This window comes from Anabrus simplex, chromosome 3, assembly GCF_040414725.1.
Source record: "Anabrus simplex isolate iqAnaSimp1 chromosome 3, ASM4041472v1, whole genome shotgun sequence".
In the NCBI taxonomy this organism is placed as follows: domain Eukaryota; kingdom Metazoa; phylum Arthropoda; class Insecta; order Orthoptera; family Tettigoniidae; genus Anabrus; species Anabrus simplex.
Window position 1 is genome coordinate 457,772,741 of NC_090267.1, and position 18,677 is coordinate 457,791,417.

The window sequence follows — 18,677 nt, forward strand, 5'->3', positions numbered from 1 at the left end:
ACTGCACATCAAAGAATACTACTGGTAACTTTGCTTTACAGCTTGAATAAATTCTTTAAATGCAGAAACGTGCGGTTGTTACCGTGGTGTAGTAGTTTACACATCCGCGTCACATGCGGAAGGTCCCCGGTTCAATCCCGACCTGAAACAAGTTAATTTCATTGGCAAATCATTTTGCCACTTTTTGTGCAACACTGATAAACGACAATGGGAGAAAAAAGCTAGGAGTGTGAAGAAGGCGAACGTTGCCTATCATTCATCTGGTATAAAAATGGGAAACCACGGGAAGTTGCTTCAAGGCTGTCGAAAGTAGGGTAAAACGTTAAAAATTTGCCTTCAATAAGAAAAGTATCTGAACGTTCTAGAATTCAATTGCTCCTCGGGACCATATTGCAGGTTACTGGAAGTTTCGCACCCGAAGTTTAATGTGTAACAAATACTTGTTCCTCAGACAAACACATTATTATTATTATTATTATTATTATTATTATTATTATTATTATCATCATCATCTTCATCATCTGTTTACCCTCCAGGTTCGGCTTTTCCCTCGGACTCAGCGAGGGATCCCACCTCTACCGCCTCAAGGGCAGTGTCCTGGAGCTTCAGACTCTTGGTCGGGGATACAACTGGGGAGAATGACCAGTACCTCGCCCAGGCGGCCTCACCTGCTATGCTGATCAGGGGCCTTGTGGAGGGATGGGAAGATTGGAAGGGATAGACAAGGAAGAGGGAAGGAAGCGGCCGCGGCCTTAAGTTCGGTATCATCCCGGCATTCGCCTGGAGGAGAAGTGGGAAACCACGGAAAACCACTTCGAGGATGGCTGAGGTGGGAATCGAACCCACCTCTACTCAGTGGGAAACCACGGAAAACCACTTCGAGGATGGCTGAGGTGGGAATCGAGCCCACCTCTACTCAGTTGTCCTCCCGAGGCTGAGTGGACCCCGTTCCAGCCCTCGTACCACTTTTCAAATTTCGTGGCAGAGCCGGGAATCGAACCCGGACCTCCGGCGTTAGCTAATCACGCTAACCACTACACCACAGAGGCGGACATTATTATTATTATTATTATTATTATTTTATTATTATTATTATTATTATTATGATTATTATTATTATTATTATTACAAAGTTGCTTTACTTGACAACTTGATTGCAATCTGTTCATTCGAATTCAAGCAGTTGCTTCCGTGGTGTAATGGTTATCACATCCACCTAACACGCGGAAGGTTCTCGGTTCGATTCCGGACGGAAACAACTAATATTTTATTGGAAAGTCACATATTAAATTATATATACTGTAACACAGATAGGTCTTATGGCTGCAATGAGAGATTGAAAGGCTAGGAGTGTTAATAAAGCAGGCGGGAAAGTAATAATTCACGCGAAATGTTCATCCGGGCTTCCGACTTTGGCGATCAAATACTTTAAGGTAAGAAATACTTCCTACTCCGACTATTTTGTTTACACGTGTGCTTAGCTGATATTCTATAAAAACAGCCTCTTTAACAATTTGTTTTTCGACTGCTGTTATATGTGATGACTCTAGATCTAACAAGCTCCCCTGGTTCAAATTCCAGGCCACCGGAAATTTCGCGCATTAACTTAATGTGGGTCCGCCTCTCTGGTGTAGTGGTTAGCGTCATTAGCTGCCAACCCCGAAGGCCCGGGTTCGATTCCCGGCTATGCCAAAAAATGTGAAAAGTGGTATGAGGGCTGGAACGGGGTCCACTCAGCCTCGGGAGGTCAACTGAGTGGAGGTGGGTTCGATTCGCACCTCAGCCATCCTGGAAGTGGTTTTCCGTGGTTTCCCACTTCTCCTCCAGGCGAATGCCGGAATGGTACCTAACTTAAGGCCACGGCCGCTTCCTTCCCTCTTCCTTGCCTATCCCTTCCAATATTCCCATCCCTCCACAAGGCCCCCGTTCAGCATAGCAGGTGAGGCCGCCTGGGCGAGGTACTGGTCATACTCCCCAGTTGTATCCCCCGACCAAGAGTCTGAAGCTCCAGGACACTGCCCTTGAGGCGGTAGAGGTGGGATCCCTCGCTAAGTCCGAGGGAAAACCGAACCTGGAGGGTAAACAGATGATGATGATGATGATGATGATGATGAACTTAATGTGGAATACATACGTTCCACAGACAAAAAAGTTTACACGTTTGCTTAACACTGCACATCAAAGAATGCTACAGACTGGCTTTGGTTTGCAGCTTGAATACATTCTGTAAATATAAAAACATGCGGTTGTTTCCGTGGTGTAGTGATTATCACATCCGCCTCACACGCGGAAGGTCCCCGGTTCGATACCGGGCGGAAACAGCTTATTTGCATTGAAGAACCACTGTCTGATTTTTTGTGCATCACTGATAGGCGAAGAAAGCTAGGAGTGTGAAGAAGGCGAGCGTGGCGTAGCCTTCGCGTGGTATGATAATGTGAAACCACGGGAAATTGCTTTCACGGCTGCCGACATTGGTGTAAAACGTTTGAAATTGGCGTTCTATAGAATAGTTCTTTAACAAGTCGTTCTACGGCTGATATTATACTATCCGAAGGTTCTAGAATTTCATTGCTCCTGTGATCCATATTCCAGGGCACTGGAAGTTTCGGGCCCTACTTTAATTTCTAAGAAATACATGTTCCTGAGACAAACACGTTTACAGTGTGCTTAGCACTGCACACCAATGAATGCTGCAAAGTAGCTTTTGTTTATAACTTGAATATATTCCGTGAATGAAAGTACACGGTGTTGTTTCCGTAGTGCAGTGGTTATCACATTCGGCTCACACGCGGCAGGACCCCGGTTCGAAACCGGGCGGGAACAGCTTATTTACATTGGAAAACCACTGCTTGACTTTTGTGCATCACTGATAGGCGACAATGGGAGAAAAAAGCTAGGAGTGTGAAGAAGGCGGGCGTGGTGTAGCATTCACGTTGTATGATAATGGTAAACCACGGGAAAATGCCTTCACGGCTGCCGATGGTGGTGTAAAACGTTTGAAATTGGCGTTCTATAAGAATCGTTCTTTTAACAAGTCGTTCTGCGGCTGCTGTTATAGTATCTGAAGGTTCAAGAATTTAATTGCTGCCTACTGGCCATGGGTACGAACTGCAAGGCGAAGTACAACTTGCACGACCATAATTATGTCGGTAATGTCTTTTACGTGGAGCCAGAGGTAGTCCTGAAGCCTGTGGTAATGTGATGGGGAGGGCCCACGTAATCTAAACGGTGGTTAGTACGCGTGGATGTTGACGGGGTGGAAGATGTACGTTTGGTTGTAGGGTTGTTTTGTCTTTTGTTATGTTATCAGTGGCGTATCCTGGATTCGCCACCGAGGCAGGAATCTAGTAACGATGCAGTAGCACAATGTAGTACCGTAGGTAAATTCCAATTCCACTCACCCTAATTACATGTAGGCGAACTCGACCCTGCGATTCTCTTTGTAGAATTCCTTAGTAACGTCATTGAAGAAGTCCTCACGTGATTTCATTTCAACAAAAAGATCATTTTCTATAGATACCATTCCTAATGCAGAGAGAGAACTCTGACTTACAAAGTTCGAGAAGATCACTGTAGAGACCACTGGTCAATAGGAATTTCTGGATTTGAGCTACAGTCTTATCTTTGAACTGTTCAGAAGAAAACATTGCCCTCAATTCGGATTTAACTCGTGCTATATCATAATATTTTCCATAGACTTCAATCAGTTTACTCTAGTGCTCTTTAGGAAATCGCCAAAAGAAATTTCTTACATTCAAGCATTTCAGTGAAGGACAAATCTCCTAATGACCGGAAACGATATTTTAACTGTGCTAGAATAATATCATGCATTTCCAGGTAAACGCTCCTATACTAATCTTTAACCGAAAATTAAGTTTCTTCCTTTTCTTTTTTTTATTGGTAGATCAAATTGAGACAATAATTTACGATACCCTCATTCGTTGGGCATATATACTTGTGTGTGGGGACATTGTCTACATTATCGGCGATTGTTGGAACTGTTGCCTAACTGTGGAAATTACCAGGCAAATTTAATTCAAATAACTTTTCCCAATTGTTACGTATTTGGTGGATCAACTTGATTCGCGGGATTATCGTATGAGTGGTGCGCGCATCACGCCGCGCGCGCTTTGAATCATGGGAAATAGCTTCTCCCTGCTTGCTGAGTGTGAGCTCGAACAGTGTGTTGGCCGCTACGATCCAAGATGGCTGTGTTAAGGGTAGCTCCCAAGAAGACTGCTTGGCATAAAGGGAAGGCAATTGCAATGGAGCCTGACTCCGGTGGTTAAGTGAAGATGTTGGGGCTATGCCCTTTTATTCTTTTGAAAGTTTTCGAGTGTGCTCCAACCTTAATATTTTCTTAATTTAACATGTGAACTTGGTGTTGTGAGTTAACCGTTACCGGTATGAAAAGTTTTAAATGATTTGTAAGTTGGATACCCTAACTCCAAGTAAGTACTGGAAATTATAATTTATTGAAGGGATTTCGTACGACCAGACATTAAAAGTGAGTAATTTCATCGTGGATTTGACCAACATCATAAATGAACCCTTTCGGTATCGCGTAACTTTTGTAAACAAAATCTGGTATCATCTTTGGACTGAATCAGCTGGAAAAAACAAAACAAATGTAATGTAATGTTTATGAGGTGGTATTTGGTCTAGGTTGTTTTATCTTATTGTTTTGTCGTTGTGCATTATTGCCTACTGCACTTCATGATGTGGATTATTATTATTATTATTTTGATACTTATGTTGAGGTGTGTTTTTCTCCCTTATTTTCCTTCGCTGCTGCATTTGGTGTCTGATTGTGTTCCTATTGCCTTCGTGGCTGATTATTTGTATGTGACCGTGATTTGCATTATTCGGGGCGTTAATTAATGACACCTCATGTACGCATTGTAGCGCAATCCAAGGCCCCCTCAGTTCTAAAGTATGTATATGTAAGCCGTAGGCAAACTGATTAGCTAAAGCTAATGTAAATTGGTACCTCTTGCATAAATTATTATTATAAATTTTAATTGCGTCTAATCTTAAAATTGAAATTTGCTGGTTGACATTTAACTTAAAATATGCCGATTTCTTAACGTTTTCCTGTCACCTTCTGCTTATTGTTTTGGGCTCCCTGCCTTTGTTTTGATTACGTAATTATCCCTTCTTATCTGATGGACACCTCTAATTTTGGTGGCTTTGATGACTATTACTGGATTATGGCTTGGCGTCGGTACTGGTAGCTCCTTGGGTGTGCTTCCGTGTTCTATTATTTTTTGTGAGGAACGCTCATTGTAATTTTCCTTTGATATTCTGTACTTCATTTAGTTGAGACTGCTGTCGACTTTAATTTCATTGTGTTTTCATCTTGTTCGGTTATTTTATGTAATTTTTATTCGCGGTTGGAGCCACTATTTTTCTCTTTTCGTGTGTTCTTGTGTGTGACTTGTAATGAACTACTTTGTAGTGTAGCAAATTTCAATTATAAGCTATATTTGTAATTGCGGGCCCGTATACTGATGATCATCACTCTAAAAATAACGATGAATTTCTATACACTCATTTCCTAGTGTTAATCTTTTATTTTATTTTATTTGAAAAGGTTGCAATCTATTTTAATATTTTCCTCCCATATTCTAAGTAAATCTTATTGAGAATTTTATTCAGTGATGTCTGTTTGAGTACGGTAATTCAGTATTTATTTGAGGAAGCCTATTTTGCTAGCAGGTTCATGGTACCTTAATTTAAAATTCGTTATACAATGGTGTTTCACCTTTGAATTTTAATTGCGTTATGATTTTTTTTAAAGAGAAGAATATATGTAATTTTAATTGTTTAAAACCTATTTTAAATTTTCATTTCTATTTATTTATTTATTTATTAAAATTTCTTCATTTCCAATTTAATCTGGTCTCTCATTTGGTAGTTAGCAATATTAACCTGTCAACCGTAATAATATCCCGCCCTTTCATTCATGCTATGCCCTCCACGCTTCATATTTTGTGCTAGATATATATTCACCAGATATTGTAATAGGAGTTGAATCATGGCTGAGAAATGATATAATGGATGCAGAAATTTTCTCACGGAACTGGAGTGTGTATCGTAGAGATAGGATAGGAAGGGTGGGTGGCGTAGTGTTCATTCTGGTGAAAGAAGAATTTGTAAGCTACGAAAAAGTTAAAGATGAGACACATGAAATTCTAGGTGTAAGGCTCATTTCTAAAGATAATAGGCAACTTGATATATTTGGAGTGTACAGATCGGGAAAGGGTAGCACTGACGCGGATTCGGAATTATTTGATAGGATAGTCAGCTATGTGGGAAACGACATGGAAAGAAATGTGATTGTAGCGGGAGATCTGAATTTGCCAGATGTCAATTGGGAAGGAAATGCGAACGACAGGAAGCATGACCAACAAATGGCAAATAAGTTAATATGGGAAGGACAGCTGATTCAGAAAGTGATGGAACCCACCAGGGGGAAAAGTATCCTGGATGTCGTGCTGATAAAACCAGATGAGCTCTGTAGGGAAACTGAAGTAATAGATGGTATTAGTGATCATGAAGCTGTTTTTGTGGTAGTTAAAAATAAATGTGATAGAAAGGAAGGTCTTAAAAGTAGGACAGTTAGGCAGTACCATATGGCTGATGAAGCAGGCATGAGGCAGTTTCAAAAAAGTAACTATTATCGGTGGAAAACGGTAAATATAAATGTAAACAGACTCTGGGATGGGTTTAAAGAAATTGTTGAGGAATGCGAAAACAGGTTTGTACCATTAAGGGTGGTAAGGAATGGTAAAGACCCACCTTATTATAATAGAGAAATAAAGAGACTAAGAAGGAGGTGCAGACTGGAAAGAAATAGAGTTAGAAATGGCTGTGGAAGGAGAAATTGAAGGAACTTACTATAAAATTGAATCTAGCAAAGAAGGCAGCTAAGGATAATATGATGGCAAGCATAATTGGCAGTCATACAAATTTTAGTGAAAAATGGAAGGGTATGTATAGGTATTTTAAGGCAGAAACAGGTTCCAAGAAGGACATTCCAGGAATAATTAATGAACAAGGGGAGTGTGTATGTGAGGATCTTCAAAAGGCAGAAGTATTCAGTCAGCAGTATGTAAAGATTGTTGGTTACAAGGATAACGTCGAGATAGAGGAGGAGACTAAGGCCAAAGAAGTAATAAAATTTACGTATGATAACAATGACATTTACAATAAGATACAAAAGTTAAAAACTAGAAAAGCGACTGGAATTGATCAGATTTCTGGGGATATACTAAAGACAATGGGTTGGGATATAGTACCATATCTGAAGTACTTATTTGATTATTGTTTGGTCGGAGGAGCTATACCAGATGAATGGAGAGTTGCTATAGTAGCCCCTGTGTATAAAGGAAAGGGTGATAGACATAAAGCTGAAAATTACAGGCCAGTAAGTTTGACATGCAATGTATGTAAGCTTTGGGAAGGCATTCTTTCTGATTATATTAGACATGTTTGTGAAATTAATAACTGGTTCGATAGAAGGCAATTCGGTTTTAGAAAATGTTATTCCACTGAAGTTCAACTTGTAGGATTACAGCAAGATATAGCAGATATCTTGGATTCTGGAGGTCAAATGGACTGTATCGCGATTGACCTGTCTAAAGCATTTGATAGGGTGGGTCATGGGAGACTACTGGCAAAAATGAGTGCAATTGGACTAGAAAAAAGAGTGACTGAATGGGTTGCTATATTTCTAGAAAATAGATCTCAGAGAGTTAGAGTAGGTGAAGCTTTATCTGACCCTGTAATAATTAAGAGGGGAATTCCTCAAGGCAGTATTATCGGACCTTTATGTTTTCTTATATATATAAATGATGTGAGTAAAGGAGTGGAATCGGAGGTAAGGCTTTTTGCGGATGATGTTATTCTCTATAGAGTGATAAATAAGTTACACGATTGTGAGCAACTGCAACGTGACATCGATAATGTTGTGAGATGGACAGCAGGCAATGGTATGTTGATAAACGGGGTTAAAAGTCAGGTTGTGAGTTTTACAAGTAGGAAAAGTCCTCTCAGTTTTAATTACTGCGTTGATGGGGTGAAAGTTCCTTTTGGGGATCATTGTAAGTATCTAGGTGTTAATATAAGGAAAGATCTTCACTGGGGTAATCACATAAATGGGATTGTAAATAAAGAGTACAGATCATTGCACATGGTTATGAGGGTGTTTAGGGGTTGTAGTAAGGATGTAAAGGAGAGGGCATATAAGTCTCTGGTAAGACCCCAACTAGAGTATGGTTCCAATGTATGGGACCTTCACCAATATTACCTGATTCAAGAACTGGAAAAAATCCAAAGAAAAGCAGCTCGATTTGTTCTGGGCGATTTCCGACAAAAGAGTAGCGTTACAAAAATGTTACAATGTTTGGGTTGGGAAGAATTGAGAGAAAGAAGAAGAGCTGCTCGACTAAGTGGTATGTTCCGGGCTGTCAGCGGAGAGATGGCGTGGAATGACATTAGTAGACGAATAAGTTTGAATGGCGTTTATAAAAGTAGGAAAGATCACAATATGAAGATAAAGTTGGAATTCAAGAGGACAAACTGGGGCAAATATTCATTTATAGGAAGGGGAGTTAGGGATTGGAATAAATTACCAAGAGAGATGTTCAATAAATTTCCAATTTCTTTGAAATCATTTAGGAAAAGGTTAGGAAAACAACAAATAGGGAATCTGCCACCTGGGCGACTGCCCTAAATGCAGATCAGTATTGATTGATTGATTGATACTGCCCTTACGGTAAGTATTGTGCTTGTTTTCTTCTTGTTGTTTGTGCTGTTTTCATTTTGATGTTTAGTGTTCTGTTGGTAAGGTTGCACAAATGTATCTTCTGTTCTGTCCCAGACACTAGCAAATCCACTGTTTCGCATTATTGACACTTAATTTCTAATGAATTCACTTCGCTGGTGTGAAATGCGTGATCTAGGGTCTCAGGTTGAAGGATGTTTGGCTTATATGTGACATCAATCAATGAAAACATTTCACTAAAAATATACAGAAAATTGAACTGAAATTTCGTTAACTTCGCAAGAAACCCGCTTGCCTCATTGATTGTAATGTTATCCTATACTGCTAATAATAAGAGTTGGCGTCTGACATTTCTTAGAGGGAGGTCCGTTTACTGCCTGCCGAGGCGGGATAAAGGGAGTGGTTGCCATGGAAACGAGGGTGGGGCGACTGCGGTTGCCATGGAGATAAAACTTCAGGGCAGCTCGTCTTGCTGGGAGTTGCCAAACCTGTCACTGTCACTGATAAGAACCTGATTGTTTGTATAAGAGTGATCGCAAATGGGACGACACCGCCTGGTCAGGTAGTCTACAGCAGATCACAGCGGTCAGAATGAAGGAGGGAACAAGTGAGCCGGAAGCGAGGGGTAAGAGCATGTAGAAAGGAATGCTGGAATGTGGCAACATCGTGAAATGGCACGTGCAGTGCTCCTCCCTCCAACCTTACCTGTCAGACGTCAACTTTAGTTAAGTCTAGTATAGTTCCCAGGTTCCTCCAAAATACTGTCGTGAAGCTCTTGGAGAGGAGCACAATATTCCGCGATGGTCTGCACTAATCGGCTGGAATAGTTCCACCTTGTTGGAGCTAGCTTAAGGAAACCTTTTCTTGAGGACACTGTCCAGCAGGAAAGTTCTCTCTCTTACCGGGTGAGTTGGCCGTGCGCTGTGAGCTTGCATCCGGGAGATAGTAGGTTCGAATCCCACTACCGGCAGCCCTGAAAATGGGTTTCCGTGGTTTCCCATTTTCACATCAGGCAAATGCTGGGGCTGTACCTTAATTAAGGCCACGGCTGCTTCCTTCCAACTCCTAGGCCTTTCCTATCTCATCGTCGCCATAAGACCTATCTGTGTGTCGGTGTGACGTAAAACCCATCGAAAAAGAAAAAAAAGAAAGTTCCCTTAGAAGAACTAAAAGAATGTCACATCGAGCGAGTTGGCCGTGTGGTTAGGGGCGCATATCTGTGAGCTCGTATCCGGTAGATAGAGGGTTCGAACCCCGCTGTCGGCAGCTCCGAAGATTATTTTCCGTGGTTTCCCACTTTCACACCAGGCCTTAGTTAAGGCCACGGCCGCTTCCTTCCCATTCCTAGGCCTTTCCTGTTCCATCGTCGCCATAAGGTCTATCTGTGTTCATTGGAAAAATACTGTTTAATTTTTGTGCAACACTGTAGGCGTCAATGGGAGAAAGAAGCTAGGAGTGTGAAGAAGGCGAGCGAGGCCCAGCATTCACGTGGTATGATAATGTGCAAACACGGAGAGTTGCCTCACGGCTGCCGACGGTGGTGTAAATCGCTTGATATTGGTGTTCTATAAGAATAGTTCCATTAACAAGTCGTTTTCGTCTGCTGTTATAGTATCTGAATGTTCTATAATGTATTTGCTCCTCTGCTCCATATTCCACGGCACAGGATGTATCGCGACCTACTTCAAGCTGTAAAAAATCCATTTTCCACAGACAAACACGTTTACACTTGTGCTTAGCATTGCACATCAATGAATGCAACAAATTTGCTTTAGTAACAAGATGAATGCATTCTGTAAATTGCAAATCAAGCAGTTTTTTGCGTTGTGTAATGGTTATTACATCCGTGTAACCCGTGGAAGGTCCGCGGTTATATGCTGGGCGGAAGCAACTATTTCATATTGGAATGTCACATTTTATTTATACATTCTGCAACACAGATAGGTCTTATGGCGGCAATGGAGGAATAAAAGGCTAGGAGTGTAAAAAAAAGCAGGCAGGAAAGTAGTAATCCACGCGAAATTTTCATCAGGGTTCCGACTTTTTCTAGATCTTACTAGTTCCCATTTTTCAAATTCCAGGCCGCCGGAAATTTCGAGCATTAATTTAATGTGCAGTACATAACATGGCTTAGCTGTGTTGATACTGCTACACGGCTGAAAGCAACGGGAAACTACAGCCGTACTAACTCCCGAGGACATGCAGCTCTCTCTGTATGAATGATTTACTGATGATGGCTTCCTCCCGGGTAAAATATTCCGGAGGTAAACTAGTCCCCCATTCGTATCTCCGGGTGGGGATTACACGAGAGGGGGCGATCATCAGGAAGGTGGATACTGACATTCTGCGAGTCGGAGCGTGGAATGTTAGAAGTTTGAATCGTTGTGGTAGGTTAGAGGACCTGAAAAGGGAGATGGATAGGCTAAAGTTAGTTGGTATAAGTGAAGTACGTTGGCAGGAAGAACAAGATTTTTGGTCAGGCGACTACCGAATTATCAACACAAAATCAAACAGGGGAAATGCAGGAGTTGGTTTAATAATGAATAAGAAAATAGGGCAGCGGATAAGCTACTACGACCAGCATAGTGAAAGAATTATTGTCGTCAAGATAGACACCAAACCAATGCCCACCACAATGGTGCAGGTCTATATGCCTACTAGTTCAGCGGATGATGAAGAAATCGAAAGAATATCTGAGGAGATAGATGATTTAATACAATATGTAAAAGGTGACGAGAATCTAATTGTGATGGGAGACTGGAATGCAGTGGTAGGCCAAGGAAGAGAAGGTAATACAGTAGGATTTGGATTGGGACAAAGGAACGAAAGAGGAAGTCGGCTGGTTGAATTCTGCACTGATCATAATTTAGTCCTTGCCAATACTTGGTTCAAACACCAAAAACGGTGGCTGTATACATGGACGAGACCTGGAGACACCGGAAGGTATCAAATAGACTTCATTATGATTAGGCAGAGATTCAGAAACCAGGTGTTGGATTGCAAAACTTTCCCAGGAGCAGACGTGGACTCTGACAATAACTTGTTGGTCATGAAATGCCATCTGAAGTTGAAGAAATTGAAGAAAGGAAAGAATGCAAAAAGATGGGATCTAGACAAGTTGAAAGAAAAGAGTGTGAGGGATTGTTTCAAGGAACATGTTGCACAAGGACTAAATGAAAAGGCTGAAGGAAACACTATAGAGGAAGAGTGGAGAGTCATGAAGAATGAAGTCAGTAGGGCTGCTGAAGAAATGTTAGCAAGGAAGAAATGATCAACTAAGAATCAGTGGATAACTCAGGAGATACTAGACCTGATTGATGAACGACGAAACTACAAGAATGCTAGAAATGAACAGGGCAGAAAAGAATACAGGCGATTAAAGAATCAAGTGGATAGAAAGTGCAAGGTAGCTAAAGAAGAATGGCTGAAGGAGAAGTGCAAGGATGTCGAAGGCTGTATGGTCCTGGGTAAGGTAGATGCTGCATACAGGAAAATCAAGGAAACCTTTGGAGAAAGGAAATCTAGGTATATGAATATTAAGAACTCAGATGGAAAGCCACTTCTAGGGAAAGAAGGCAAAGCAGAAAGATGGCAGGAGCATATCCAACAGTTGTATCAAGGTAAAGATTTAGATAATTTGGTTCTGGAACATGAAGGGGCTGTTGATGCTGATGAAATGGGAGACCCAATTTTGAGGTCAGAGTTTGACAGAGCTGTGAGTGACCTCAATAGGAACAAGGCACCTGGAATTGATGACATTCCCTCTGAATTACTGACTGCCTTAGGAGAAACCAGCATGGCAAGGTTATTTCATTTAGTGTGCAAGATGTATGAGACTGGAGAAGTCCCATTCGGAAGAATGTTGTTATACCTATTCCCAAGAAAGCCGGTGCTGACAGGTGTGAAAACTACTGCACCATTAGTTTAGTATCTCATGCCTGCAAAATTTTAACACGTATTATTTACGGAAGAATGGAAAAACAAGTAGAAGCTGAGTTGGGAGAAGATCAATTTGGCTTCAGAAGAGATGTAGGCACACGTGAAGCAATACTGACTTTACGTCTGATCTTAGAGGATCGAATCAAGAAGGACAAGCCCACGTACATGGCATTTGTAGATCTAGAAAAGGCATTTCATGACCAACAAGTTATGGTCAAGCTATTTATGATTCTGAAGATGATAGGGATCAGATACCGAGAACGAAGAATTATCTACAATCTGTATAAAAATCAGTCTGCAGTGATAAGAATCGAGGGGTTTGAAAAAGAAGCAGCAATCCAGAAAGGAGTGAGGCAAGACTGCAGTTTGTCCCCTCTCCTTTTCAATGTTTACATAGAACAGGCAGTAAAGGAAATCAAAGAGAGATTTGGAAATGGAATCACAGTCCAAGGAGAGGAATTCAAAATCTTGAGATTTGCCGATGATATTGTTATTTTATCTGAGACTGCAGAAGATCTCGAGAAGTTGCTGAATGGTATGGATGAAGTCTTGGGTAAGGAGTACAAGATGAAAATAAATAAGTCCAAAACAAAAGTAATGGAGTGCAGTCGAACGAAGGCAAGTTATGTAGGAAATATTAGATTAGGAAATGAAGTCTTAAAGGAAGTAGATGAATATTGTTACTTGGGTAGTAAAATAACTAACGATGGCAGAAGAAAGGAGGATATAAAATGCAGACTAGCACAAGCAAGGAATATCTTTCTTAAGAAAAGAAATTTGCTCACTTCAAACATTGATATCGGAATTAGAAAGATGTTTTTGAAGACTTTCGTGTGGAGCGTGGCATTGTATGGAAGTGAAACATGGACGATAACTAGCTCAGAAAGAAAGAGAATAGAAGCTTTGGAAATGTGGTGTTACAGAAGAATGCTGAAGGTGAGATGGATAGATCGAATCACGAATGAAGAGATACTGAATCGAATTGGTGAGAGGAGATCGATTTTGCTAAATTTAACGAGAAGAAGATATAGAATGATAGGACACATCTTAAAACACCCAGGACTTGTTCAGTTGGTTTTTGAAGGAATTGTAGGTGGTAAGAACGGTAGGGGCAGACCAAGGTATGAATATGACAAGCAGATTAGAGCAGATTTAGGATGCAACAGTTACGTAGAAATGAAAAGGTTAGCGCGGGATAGAGTGGCATGGAGAGCTGCATCAAACCAGTCTATGGACTGATGACTCAAACAACAACAACAACATACGTTCCACAGACAAGAAAGTTTACACGTTCGCTTAACGCTGCACATCAAAAAATGCTAAAAACTGGCTTTAGTTTGCAGATGGAATATATTCTGTAAATGCCAAGACATGCGGTTGTTTCCGTGGTGTAGTGGTTATCACATCCGCCTCACACGCGGAAGGTCCCCGGTTCGATATCGGGCAGAAACAGCTTATTTACATTGGAAAACCGCTGTCTGATTTTTGTGCATCACTGATAGGTGACAATGGGAGAAAAATGCTAGGAGTGTGAAAAAGACGAGCGTGGTGTAGCATTCACGTGGTATCATACTGGGAAAAAGCGGAAAATTTCTTTCACGGCCCCGGACATTGGTGTAAAACGTTTGAAATTGGCGTCCTATAACAATAGTTCTTAACAAGTTGTTCTACGGCCGCTGTTACAGTTTCTGAAATGTCTGGAATTTAATTCCTGCCTACTATCCATGGGTACATACTGCAAAGCGCAAGTACAACTTGCACGACCATATGTCGCTATGTTTTTGATGTTGAGCCAGATGTACTCCTAAAGCCTGTGGTTTTGTGATGGGGAGCGCCCACGATAAATAAACGGTGGTTGGTACGCGTGGATGTTGACAATGTGGAAGGTCTACCTTTGGTTGTATTGCTGTTTTGGCTTATGTTATGTACAGTATATATGAAAATGTAGGCATCACTGGTATATGTCTTTAAATGACTGTAAAGTTTAGGATTGTCCATAAAAACTACTTCTGTCTAGAATATTTATCCAGTTATACAAATGAAAAATAATTTGTTGCCTGAGGGAAACAGTTTGCAGTAGAGGGTTATGAAGTTGTTTTTCGACTGTCGTTATATGTGTTTAATCTAGGTCTTACTAGCACCTCTGGTACAAATTCCGGGCCACCGGAAATTTCGCGCTTTAATTTAGTGTGGAGCACAGACGTTCCACAGACATAAAGTTTACACCTTTGCTTAACACAGCACATCAAGGAATGCCACACACTGGCTTTGGTTTTCAGCTTGAATGTATTCTGTAAATGCCCAGACATGCTTCACACGCGGAATATCTCCGGTTCGATCCCGGGCGGAAGCAGCTCTTTTTTATAGGAAAACCACTGCTTTTTTGTGCAACACTAATATGTGACAATGGTAGAAAAATATTAGATGTGTGAAAGTGGCGAGCGGAGCCCATCTTTCACGTGCTATGATAATGGGAATCCACGGGAAGTTTCCTACACGGCGGCCGTCGGCGGTGAAAAACGAATGAAATTGGCGTTCTATAACAATAGTTCCTTCGACCAGTTGTTCTAGGGCTTCTATTATAGTATCTGAAGGTTCTACAATATCATTGCTCCTGTGGTCCATATTCCAGGGCACTGGAAGTTTCGCGCCCTACTTTAATTTCTAACAAATACATGTGCTTAACACTGCACATCCCCGAATGCTACAAAGTAGCTTTTGTTTAAATCTTGAATATATCCTGTAAGTGAGACTATGCGCGGTCGTTTCCGTGGTGTAGTGGTTATCTCATCCGCCTAACACGCGGAAGGTCCCCGGTTCAATCCTGGGCGGAAACAGCTTTTTTCATTGGAAAAACACTGTCTAATTTTTGTGCAACACTGTAGGTGTGAAGGAGGCGAGCGAGGCCCAGCATTCACCTGGTATGATAATGGGCAAACACGGAGAGTTGCTCTCACGGCAGCCGACGGTGGTGTAAATCGTGTTATATTCGTGTTCTATAAGAATAGTTCCATTAACAAGTCGTGTTCGTCTGCTGTTTTAGTATCTGAATGTTTTATAATGTATTTGCTCCTCCGGTCCTTATTCCATGGCACTGGATATAACGCGACCTACTTCAAGCTGTAAAAAAGGCATTTTAGACAGACAAACACATTTACACTTGTGCTTAGCACTGCACATCAATGAATGCAACAAAGTAGCATTGTAACGTTCCAGACGTTACAGTGTAATTATGTTAATTTTATTATGTGTAATTAATTCAGGAATTTAACGTCATGATATTTATTTTGGTATGTAATTGCATTATAGTTCATGTTTAATCATTTGCTCACTATCATTTCATTACTTTGTAACTACGACTTGTAAACGAGGGCTGAATATCCTAATATTCACTTAGATTCTTGCGACATTAGTTTAAAATTAACTTGCAGTAGATTTCCTCTATCTTGCCACATCACCGAGGTAGAAGGAAGGACAAATTTAGACACCAAGTTCTGGGAAAAGCGAGCACGTGTTCAAGCGTTCTAACGTAAGCTACCGTATTTCGACCAGAATTATTCAAACTGATCACCGCCTATATTTTCAAAGGAGCGTCATGTTGCCATGGATACTGAGTGAAAGGACTAATAGAAGAACAGTTGATATCATGGTTAAGACCCGTCAACTCTAATATCTGGAGTGGGGAGAGACGTGTCATCTGATTGGACCACGTGTAGCGACCTGTAATTAGAGCCAGAGAAGGTTATAAAAGGGCGTGTTGGAGCTCTTGGCTTCATCTTCTACGGATCTTCTACGAGACTTCTACGTGATTCTGATCGATATTATTCTACATTATTCTACTTGATTCTCTACTTGATTCTTCGTCTCGATACTTAGAAATTCTGAATGAGGGGTGTATAGCCACTCTCATCAGGAAGTACGTACAGCTCGGCTACGAGACCGGTTTGAACCAGTCTAAGTCAATGGGTAGTATTAAACCAGATAGAAATGAAACTTCAGAGCACATTTTCAGTAAAGTTGGAAGGATTCTTAATTGAGTATCCTCTCCATATAACCCAAGGTGGTTCTTCTAACTATGACTTAGGGCTTATCTCCAATATATGGGATAAAGCATAATAGGGAGTGTTAGTTTTGAAGTCATCTTCCAATTAGTGGTGGGTGCAATTTGCAAGGCAGGAATGGTACTTAGCAGCAGATGAAGAGATCTCAAAGACGACCGGTGATGTTCCAGCTACAAGGATGGAAGCTTTCCAAGGACCAGCAGAACAAGACTACATGGTGAGCAAGCGAGTTAAAGATATTGCAAGTTTTCGCGAAGTAGAGTCATTCAATTTTTTATTAAATTCATTTTCTATTTTAAATTCAGTTTTCGTTAAACCGTCGTCATTTATATTCAATATAATAAATAGTATTTTTCTAGTTCAATTTAATCAATCTGCCTTAATTAGCCTTTTGATTTCTAATTCTCCTGCTTAATGATTAGTGTACTATCACCCCACCCCTGTGATAAGAGTCCGTCCAAGCTCGATTATAAATTTTTATCTTTAAGTCCTCAACTTAAAGATTGGCGCCCTTTGCTTGCTTGGTTGCATTTCTCGTTCGATGATTGTTCTCCGAGAAGGGAAGTCACATAAATGCCGCTCCAACGTGTCTCAAGAAAATCATTAAGTACGGAGCAGTTAATGACAGTAACGATATCAGTATTCGTATTATGGGCAAAATTTGGATATCCACGTTGCATTAGGAGTGTTTGATTGTGGGAAGGGTCATGGCTGATCAAACGAAAGAGGAGAGGATGTTGCGCAGTGGACGGGCGATAAAAGGCAATAACGTATTGAGTTCAGACGAAGAGTTGTGTAGTCTAGTAGAGGAAATTGAAGATAGAAGTGTAAGTAGTATGGAGAGTGAAGGCAAGCAGAAAGAAGTCAGTATGGAGTCAGATGATAGTAGGATGGGGGGCGAAGCGGAAGTAAACACTAACAATGAAAGTAATAATAATGATCAGTTAATGGGAATGATGCAGTTAATGTTAAGTAAGATAGAGGACAGTAAAACTGAAATAAAAAATGAATTGGAACAAACTAAATCTGAGCTTAAAAATGAATTGGAACAAATTAAAACAGATGTAGAACAAACTAACACTAAAATTGAGAATATTAAATATGAACTTAAAGAACAGTTAGAGCAAACTAAAGCTGAATTAAGCAGGGAGATGAGGGAAAATAAGGAGGAAGCGAATCGGAGAATGGACGAACACAGTAGGCAGTTACGCGATCTGGTGGTAAAAAATGAACATTTTAATAAGCGATTAGAGGACCAGAAAAATGAATATGTACGGCAAGGGAAAGAGGTAGAAGAAAAGTTTGCGGAGCAGAGAAGTGAATTCCTGGAATTAATGGGGAAGGAAAACAACTCTACTAGGGAGGAAGTAATGAGGCAGGTCACTAGTATTGATAAGAGAGTTGAGACTCAAAGAGGGGAAATACGGATATTTAAAGACCACGTCCAACAAGAGATTGACACGGTAAAGCTTAGAATAGAAGATGAGACCCGGGCAAGTGAAGAAAGGTTTGCGATAGCTGAAGAGAATAAGATTGAAATTAGGACATTGAAAGAGAAGCAGGTTAATTTGGAGAGAGAAATTGATAGGAGAGACAGAGATGTAGAATGCCGGATGGAGAAAGCAGAAAATAAGTTAAAACAGGTGGCAAAGGATAAACAGGTTTTCACGGGAAGGCAATGTCTAGGAAATAGCTACATTAGGGAAATTGAACTACCTAAATTTAATGGGAAACAAACGAACCCGCTAGATTTCCTTAAGATGATAGAAAAACGATTTGAAAAGCGTCTAGAGGAAGGGTCTATGGACTGGGAAGACGTTATGGAAAATATTGACCATGCTTTTGTAGGAGAAACTCGGTCTTGGTTCATGGTATATAGGCAGACGATG

At 40.8% G+C, this 18,677-nt stretch overlaps 4 non-coding genes across 4 annotated transcripts; all 4 read left to right on the plus strand.

Moving 5' to 3' along the window:
• The first annotated feature begins 1,185 nt into the window (after positions 1-1,185).
• On the plus strand, positions 1,186-1,258 carry TRNAV-AAC (transfer RNA valine (anticodon AAC)). Its single transcript has one exon. It is a non-coding gene; the product is annotated as a tRNA-Val (tRNA).
• Positions 1,259-2,248: 990 nt separating this feature from the next.
• On the plus strand, positions 2,249-2,321 carry TRNAV-CAC (transfer RNA valine (anticodon CAC)). The gene has a single exon. It is a non-coding gene; the product is annotated as a tRNA-Val (tRNA).
• Positions 2,322-14,106: 11,785 nt separating this feature from the next.
• TRNAV-CAC (transfer RNA valine (anticodon AAC)) lies at positions 14,107-14,179 on the plus strand. The gene has a single exon. It is a non-coding gene; the product is annotated as a tRNA-Val (tRNA).
• Positions 14,180-15,491: 1,312 nt separating this feature from the next.
• Positions 15,492-15,564, plus strand: TRNAV-AAC (transfer RNA valine (anticodon AAC)). Its single transcript has one exon. It is a non-coding gene; the product is annotated as a tRNA-Val (tRNA).
• The last annotated feature ends 3,113 nt before the right edge of the window (positions 15,565-18,677 follow it).